This window comes from Purpureocillium lilacinum (assembly GCF_023168085.1).
Source record: "Purpureocillium lilacinum CBS 284.36 DNA, scaffold_2, whole genome shotgun sequence".
NCBI classification, from domain to species: domain Eukaryota; kingdom Fungi; phylum Ascomycota; class Sordariomycetes; order Hypocreales; family Ophiocordycipitaceae; genus Purpureocillium; species Purpureocillium lilacinum.
The window spans coordinates 1,649,284-1,659,653 of record NW_027072112.1 but is presented as its reverse complement, the minus strand read 5'-3'; positions in this window follow the sequence as shown (position 1 = coordinate 1,659,653).

Here is a 10,370-nt window from a genome sequence, read left to right as displayed (position 1 = left end):
AATTACTAATAAATCGCGAATTCTTTATTTTTTATTAATATAGAGTAGTCTTATTTTTATATATATATTTCTCTATTTTTATATACGTTATATAGCTAAGACTAGGCTATAATACTATATTATTAAGCTTATAGCTTAATAGCCTATAATAGCCTTAATTACTTACTATAGCCTTTATAGCCTATAGCCTATAATGCCTTTAATTACGCTATTATAGCTTAGTAGCCTATAATACCTTTAATTACGCTATAGCTTATATAGCCCGGTAGCTTACGATAGCCTTAATTACTTATTATACCTTAATAGCCTACGATACCTTTAATTACGCTATTATAGCCCGGTAGCCCGCGATACCTTTAATTATTATAGCGGCTATAAGCTATATATATAAACCGCTAGAAATATACTTTAATACCTTAATAGACTTATTTTTAGCGCTTATAATAAAGGCTGTTAATAATCGCTAAGGCCTTAATAATAGAGATATATAAAAATAAAGAAATATATATATAAAAATAAGACTACTTTTCATAATTTATATAAAATATTTAATATATAACTATATAGATTATATAAAAAGATATAAAAAATATTTTCTTATATAATATATTATGTAAATATATATATATATATATATATATATATATATATATATATATTATATAGCTATTTATTTAGAAAATATTACTTTAAAGTATAATAAAAAGGTCTATAAAAGCCTCTTATATTACTAAAATATATAATATAGCTAATATATAGCTATATAAGCTATATAGAAATAAATAAAAAATATATTACTATAAAGTATATATATATAAATATTTATCTAATATATATTAATTTTTATATATATTAAGTAAATATTTATCTAGAAACTTTATTATAATAAATAGTCTATTAAATTAATAAGTAATCTATTATATTACTAAATAGTTTATTAAACCGATTTTTACTATTTCTAGCTAGACTTCAGGTCTTTAATTTAATATAAAGTTAGCTATACTATATAGAGCTATATTTAACTATAGCTACGCTAAATATAGCTAAATTTAGCTAAATTTAGCTATAGCTATATTAAATAGAGCTAAATTTAGCTTTTTTTAGCTTTAAAAGCTAGTATTAAATTAATAAAGAGACTATTAGACTAAAGGCTAAGTCTTTTTAATTATATATAAGACCTTTCCTTCTTAGTCTAGAGAGGATAAAGGATTAAGTAATTTAATACCTCTATTATCTTTTCTATCTTATTTTACTATTACCTTTCTTATCTCTTATATCCCTATTTCCCTCTTCTCTCTATCTTTTACTACCTTTATCCCTCTTTCTTATAACTCTTAATATATTATAATAAGAAAGAAGGATAAAGGCAATAAAGGATAAAGAGAAAAGGGAAACAAGGATATAAGAGATAAGAAAGGTAATAATAAAAAAGTAGTCTTATTTTTATATATATATTTCTCTATTTTTATATATATTCTATAGTTAAGACTAGGCTATAGTACTATATTATTAGGCTCTTAGCTTAGTAGCCTACGATAGCCTTAATTACGCTATAGCCCGCGTAGCCCGCGATAGCTTTAATTACTTACTATAGCCCGGCAGCCCGCGATATCTTTAATTACGCTACTATAGCCCGGTAGCCCGCGATAGCTTCAATTGCCTGCTATAGCCCGGCAGCCCGCGATACCTTTAGTTACTATAGCGGGCTACGTACGTAGGCCGCTAGAAGGGCATTATAGTACCCCGGTAGACCTATTTTTAGCGCTCGTAATAGGGGCTCTTAGTAGCTATATAGGCCTTAGCAATAGAGTTATATAAAAATAGAGAAATATATATATGAAAATAAGACTACTCTCTTTATTACCTTATATAAGTAACTTTATATAGCGATTTACCTTACCTTATAGTTACGTTATCCTCTAGCGCCTATCTTAAAGGTAGATTCTTAATAAGAACGATATCTATTAGCATTAATAGCTTAAGAAGCCTTTAATATATATTTCCGTTTACTTACTTATTTCTTTCTTATATTCCTTAATGCCTATTAATATTAACTATAATAAAGGATAAAGCGCTAACGATCCTTTAAGTTAAAGACCTTAAGATTATTTAAAATATATATAGCTAGCGCCGAAATCTATAAAATAATACTCTACCTCTCTTACCTATACTTATAGTATTACTAGCTTCTAAGAACGTAGAATTAAGCTATATATAGAGTCGCGGAATAGCTTATCGAACCTCGCTTTTTTACTATACTTTAGCCCGATCTTAATAACCTAGTTAACGATAAGGTAAAGGTATTACTTACTTTAACCTTAATATTCGATAAGATTAACTATAATTCGAAGTTAATAAGCTATAAGTAGATATAGCCTCTTAAAGGATATAAGCTAAGAAAGGGTAAGGAGTATAAAGAATAAAAGGCATAAGAGATATAAAAGACTTAAAAGGTATAAAAGGTATAAAAGGTATAAAAGGTATAAAAGGTATAAAAGGTATAAAAGGTATAAAAGGTATAAAAGGTATAAAAGGTATAAAAGGTATAAAAGGTATAAAAGGTATAAAAGGTATAAAAGGTATAAAAGGTATAAAAGGTATAAAAGGGGCTATAATAAGAGGTACGAGAGGTAATAGTATAAGAGGCATTACTATTATAAAAAGCGGCATAAATATATATAAAAGCTAAGGCTAGATCTAAACGATTATTGCCTTATAAGTCTATATAACTTTAAGACGCTTATCTAAAGTATTAAACGAGATTATTATTATAATTATATAGCCTAGCGCTATAATATAATTATAGACTTCCCGAGCTCCTTAAGTATAACTTTAAGGTAGGGATTAAAGATTAAGACTTACCTTTATATTTTATATCGATATATACTATCTTATAGTCTCTTTCCTTATTAATAAGTAAGGTATAGTTTTAATACCTTAGGTAATCTTCTATTATTATAGTATATTACTATATTTATAGCTCTTTATTCACTCTTAAATCTTTACTATAACTAAAAGTAAGAGGGCTTACCTTTCGCGGAATAAGTCTATTATTAATAAATCTATAGAATAAACGAATCTATTAGCTAATAGCTAGCTAGCCGCTACCTTAACGGTTAATATAAAATTTACTTATAATATTAATCTAGGACTTCCCTCTTTTTTATTCCTATATTAATCTTTTAGTATTCTTAAGAGATATCTTACCTTTATTATCGATTAATATCTTTTAATATTAATCTAATACTTAATAGATTATCGTAACCTTTCTTATATTAAGATTAATATACCTTTTTCTTATTACTTAAGACTATATAGCTAATAAAGCGCCCTTTATATTACTTATTACTACTATTATAGCCCTTATAGCCCTTATATCCTTTATAGCCTTTATAGCCTTTATATTAACTAATTAATAATATTCCTCCTCCTCTACCTCTACTTTAATGATCGTTACCGCTAACGCTATTAACGCCGCTTGCCTTTACGCCCGATATAATATTATCTAAGCTATTACTCTCTCCTTAGCGCCTTCTCTTAGCTTTATAAGAGGTTAAGAAATACTATTAATTTCGTTTATTAACGCTATTATTACCGCTCTCGTTATCGCTAAATATAGGGTCTTATAATAGCGTCGTATCGCTAGCTCTTACTCTATCTCTATTAAAAGGGTAAAGAGCGTATATAATATATAAGGCATTAATAATAGAAGTAAACGGGCATTATAGGATAACGATATCGCTAGCGCTATAGCGCTAGCGTTATATATATTAGTCGCGTTAAAAGACTTAAGTTAAGGAGGTCTAATAGCGCTATTAACTTTAAAGGGTAATTTCTCGTTATTTAATTTTCGTTACTTAAGACTTAGCGTTATTTATAATCTAACTAGCTTAATAAATATTTTCTCCTTCTTTCTTAAAGTATCTACTATATACCTATATTTAATCGTAAATATCGCTTAATTTCGTAAGTAATATCGTAAGCCTTAATATTAGCTTGCCCTCTAAGCTATAATATTAATAATTACGGGCTTTAAGTTATTACTTTTTGCTATAAAGTTATCTATAATATTAAGCTTAATAGCTTTACCCCTTAGCTTTATACGTAATAGCCTAGCCCTAACCCGCTTAGCTAGGATATATATATATATATATATAGCTTAATAGACCCCTTATCCGACCCCTTAGCTTACTTAGCCTACTTAGCCTACTTAGCTTACTTAGCCTACTTAGCCTTACTTAATATATAAGGCTACGTAAGTAAATAGAGAAAGGCGTATATTAGAGTAGCACCTCTCTTAATAATAGCTTTATTAAGATATCGATATACTATAAGGCTAACCGTATTATCTTTATATAGATATAAAGTAGATATTATTATAGCGGTATATTAAGGGGTATATATTTACTTTTATTAGCGGCCCAATCTAGCCGATAAGGAGGTAAGGGATATTATTAGTTTTACTATTAATTACTTATAGTATTAAGAGTAGCTTTATATTATATAATAAGTAGAAAATAAAGCTATAATAGACTATATAATAAGGTAAATTATATATTATTATTTCTAGGTATGCTAGTAGTCTATAGCTAGTTTAGAGAACTACTATTTACTTATATATATCTCTCTATTTACTTACGCTATGCTATAGCATTAAGGTAAGCTAAGCTATTAGCTATAGGCTAAGCTATTAACCCTTAATAGCTAGGCTATACCTAGCTATATAGGCCCTTATTAATAGCTATTAAATTATAGGTTATTATATATTACCTATAATATTATATATAAAATTAACGGTAAGGTATAGTATTTACCGAATCGATAAGGATTTAATAGGCTATATAATATATATACTCCTATATCTTATAATATATTAACTTTTTATATATAACGACGAGATTTATATACTTTAAGTAACTAATTATTATATATAAAAAATCTAATTATAGGGTATTAAAAATAATATTTATTCTATATCTATATATATATATATATATAAGTTACTTAAGATTTATATAAATATATAACTATTTAGAGATTAATAAAGAGCTTAATATTAATTAATACTATAATAAAGTAAATAAATACTTTTCTTAAAGACTTAGATATATTATTTAACTTTATAGGTATATACTTTATATTAATCTTTTATATTAATAGAAAAACGATTTATATTATTAATCTTATTAAAGATAACTTTAAGTCTATAAAAAACTTAAATAACTTTTTAGATATTTTAATTATTATTAATACTATAATTAATACTAAAATTACTTTTATATATAATATTACTCTTATTAATAGCTTTATAGTTAATAAAGCTATAATTAACTTATTTAACGATTAGCTTAAGTTATTAAAGCTTATATAAATAGCTATAACTTATATTAAGCTTAATTAAATTAATACTCTATCTCTTTTATAAAGCTTAATATATAATAATAGTTTTTAGCTAGCTTAAGACCTATAAGAATTTAAGGATAAAAGTAATAATAAAGGTCTCGATAATAAATTTTAACTTAATTAAGATATCTAAGAGCGTTTCGATAATAATAATAATAAAAGCTTTATTTTACCTTTATCTTTAATATTAGCTTTAAATAGCTTTTATATTATATTTAATAGTAATTCCTAGCTAGCTTAAGATTTATAGGACTTTTTATTCTCAAGAAAGTAAATATAATAATAATAATAATAATAATAATAATAATAATAATAATAATAATAATAATAATAATAATAATAATAATAATAATAATAATAATAATAATAATAATAATAATAATAATAATAATAATAATAATAATAATAATAATAATAATAATAATAATAATAATAATAATAATAATAATAATAATAATAATAATAATAATAATAATAATAATAATAATAATAATAATAATAATAATAATAATAATAATAATAATAATAATAATAATAATAATAATAATAATAATAATAATAATAATAATAATAATAATAATAATAATAATAATAATATAATTAATAATAAGAGTTAGAGGTTTAATAAAGACTATATTACTTAAATAATCTTAATGCCTCTTATCTTATAGCTATTTAATATATATAAAGACCTTATAGCTAGCTTTTAAGGGTTTTATTATAAAAATAGAGTTAATATTATCGTTAAAATTAATTATAATTAGCGAGACTTTAATAATAACTCTTAAGCTATATATATTATCTTTAAATATAATTATAGCTAGTCTCGACTCTTAATAAATATAAAGCTTAAAGTACTTACTTTATAGTAAATCGATTATTTATATTTATTTATTATCTTAATAGCTAAAGTTAATAGATATTAAAAATAGAGTTATATTATTTCTAATTATTATTATAACTATAGTCTATCTCTCTATATATTAATATATAATAAGTAGTCCTATTTTTATATATATATTTTTCTATTTTTATATAAGTCGGAAAGAGTCTTTACCCCTATCTTTACCTACTAGGATATTATATACTAAATTAGGCTAGCTATATAGCAATCCCTAAAGCTATAATATAAAAATAATAATATGATTTACTATATCGGCCGCCCCTTAATATATAGCTCGTTAGGTATATATGCCCGGTAGTCTATAATAAGGGCATTCTTAAGGTACGAGGCTAAGATACTACTATAAGGGCATTCCTAGTCTACAAGGTATAGTAGCTATTAGGGTACGAGGTATATACTCGAGGTCGATACGTAAGGGAATTCCTAGGCCTTAAGGTATAGTAAGTATAAGGGCATAATATATATATATAAGGTATATATAAGGTAGCTATATAAGGGCATTCCTAGGCTACGAGGTATCTCTATTTATTACGCTATAATAGAGGTATAAGGTATCGGTAAGCCGTTTTATATAAAGTACCTCTAGCTTAGGGGCTTCTTATATTATAAATATTAATATAGTATAGCGTATCTTATACGACTATAAGTAATAAAGTCCTTAGGCGAGGGGTATTATAAGGTAACTTAGTAAACTAGTATCTTTAAGTTTCTCCCTCTTTATCCTTACTTTAGGATATAAAGTAAATAATATACTATAAGGCGACGAAGACTTTCCCTTCCGCCTAAACGTAAGTATACTACTTAATCGCCTATCGCCTTTATGATTACTATTCTAGAGGGTATATTAAGGCAATAAGCGTTATCTAGCTCGACTCTACCTCTCTTAGTTTATATAAAACAATTAATATATAGCTATATAGACTAGATAGAAGAATATAAAAAATATATTCCTATATAGTATATATAAATATACTATATAATATATTATATAACTATATATATATATTATATAGCTATTTATTTAGAAAATATTACTTTTAGGTATAATAAGGTCTATAAGAACCTCTTATACTACTAAAATATAATATATAGCTAATATATAGCTATATAAGCTATATAGAAATAGATAAAAAATATATTACTATAAAGTCTATATGGATAAATATTTATCCGGTACGTACCGATTTTTATATATACCGGGTAAATATTTATCTAGAAACTTTATTATAGCGGATAGTCTATTAGACCGGCGGGCAGTCTATTATACCGCCGGATAGTCTATTAGACCGATTTTTGCTGTTTTCGGCTAGACTCGGGGTCTTTAGTCTAGTATAAGGTTAGCTACGCTGCATAGAGCTGTATTTAGCTATATTCAGCTATAGCCACGCTGAATTGAGCTGAATATAGCTGAATTTAGCTATAGCCACGCTGAATATAGCTGAATTCAGCTATAGCCACGCTGAATACAGCTGAATTCAGCTATAGCCACGCTGAATATAGCTAAATTTAGCTATAGCCACGCTGAATAGAGCTGAATTCAGCTCTTTTTAGCTATATAGGCTAGTATTAGACCGACGGAGAGACTATCAGACCGAAGGCCGGGTCTTTTCAATTATATATAGGACCTTTCCCTCTTAGTCTAGAGAGGATAGAAGATTAAGCAATTTAATACCTCTATTATCTCTTCTATCTTATTTTACTATTACCCTTCTTGTCTCTTATATCCCTATTTCCCTCTTATCTCTATCTTCTACTGCCTTTATCCCTCCTTCTTACAACCTCTTACCGTAGCTATTATTACCGCCTTAATACTCTCGCTTACTAGCTTATTGCCTCGAGCTTAGCTAATAGCTAATCTATCGTCCTTTACCTTAAAGGCTATTTTCTTATAGGCCGTCCCTTTATAGACCTTCCTCTCGTTAATTACTATCTTATAAGGTCTCTTTAAGTAGAATAATTCGTTACTCTAAGCCTTAGCTATAATTATAGATAGATTTATTTTAAGTAGTAGAGATTTAAGGCTAAGAAGATAGCTTTAAAGCCCGTTAAATTCGTCTAGTAGGCAATCTTAATATATATATATATATCGCTAACGCTACCTCCTTTATCTTTAATAACTCTCGAATTAAGGTATATATAATAAGGCTATATAGATTAGAGGCGGGTTTTTAGGTAAATAAGGGTTTAATATTAAGGTAAGTTAGGGGTTATATATATATATAAATATAAAGGCTTAGCTTATAATATAAGCGAGAGGTATATAGAGGATATAAGCGAAAGGTAAGTAAAAGGTATATTTTTTAGTATTTCTCTTTTTTCTTCCTCTTTACCTATAAGGTTATTAAAGACTATAATATAATATCGCTATATTACTTAAAATTAAGTATTAAGCCTAAGCCTAGCTATTACTATAAATAACGAAACGATATAATAATATTAACTATATTAATTAATATATCTTTTAGAGCTCTTAGAGCTATTAACCTCTTACTTTTAGGTATTAAGGTTATTAACTTTACTTATATTCTTAACTTATCGATCGATTTAATAGATCTTCTTAACTCCTCGATAGATTTAGCTAATTTAATAAACCTTCTTAATACCTTAATAAGCTCGCTAATTATAGTAAAGGAGTTTCTAGATATATATAACGTCTTACGTTAGGTATCTCCTATTAATAAAGAGACTAATGCGTTTATTAATAAAAGCTTTTAGTCTTAATATAATTTACTTTATAATATTAATTAATTAATCTTCGACTCTAGAACTTACTTCCTTAACTAAATTATATACTCTCTTTATCGACTCTTTTCTCTCTAACGATAATAAGCCTACCCTAGCTAACGATAACGAGCTTACTATAGCTAACGATAACGAGCCTGCTATAGCTAATAATAACGAGCTTACTATAGCCGATAATAACGAGCCTGCCCTAGCCGACGATAACGAGCCTGCCCTAGCCGACGATAATATACCTACCTTCTCCGGCGGTGCTAAATATGCCTTCTTTAACGAACCCGATCGTTTTAGCGGACCTAGCCTTACTAACGAGGATTATATAATCGCTATAATCCTAGCCTTACCCCCCTTGCCCTTTTTTAGGTCCTTTAACGAGCTCTATACATATCTCTAGGGGTTTTATTAAGAGAATAGCATAAGCATAGTATATTATTTAAGTTCCGGTAGTTATAGCTTCGAGGGATCTATTCTTCTAACTTATATAGTCTTTAAATATAACTATAGAGTAAAGAAGGCTTTAATAAGCATTAGTATCTAAAAGGTAGCTTCTTAGCGCCTTAACTGCCCTTACTCTATCATTATTATAGCGAGAGTAAAGATAAGTTAGAGATAGTCTTACTATCTTACTTATAAATAATATAACTATAGTCTATTGCTTTATCTATTAATGTATAATATTTACTATTATTAAATAAGAGCCTAAAAGTAGATTTAGCTTATTATTTTAAAGAGTAAGATAATATAGGCTTATAAGATAGATACCTTACTTTAATAATAGTTTAATCTTAATTATTACTTCTTCTATATTAAAGATATATATAATAACCGGTAAGAACTAAGAATAGTATCTCTTAAAGGCCTTATACTAACTTAAGTATTTCTTTAGATTTTTTATAATAAGAATATTAAGTATTTTATCTTTTTTAATATAGATAATTACGTTATTAGGCTATTATAGACCTATCTTTAATATAAGACGATATAAAAGAGGTTTCTTAAGGTCCTTAGGCTAGATAATATATATAAGATTAATCGGTTTATTTATTTATTACTTTAATTAACTATTTTTAGTATATTTAATATATTAATAGGTTTAAGATATTCCTTTTTTAAATTATTAAGGTTATTAACTAGATATCGCTTTATAACTTTATATTTAGCTTAATTAATATAGAAAAACGAGAAGGTTATATATAGTTATATAAGTAGCTTAATTCTATTAAGACTTAGATTAGCGCCTTAAGTCTTAACGTTATTATTATCGATAAGGAAGATATACTTAAAGCTATACTTAAATTATAGTTCCCTTTCGCTTAATAATAGC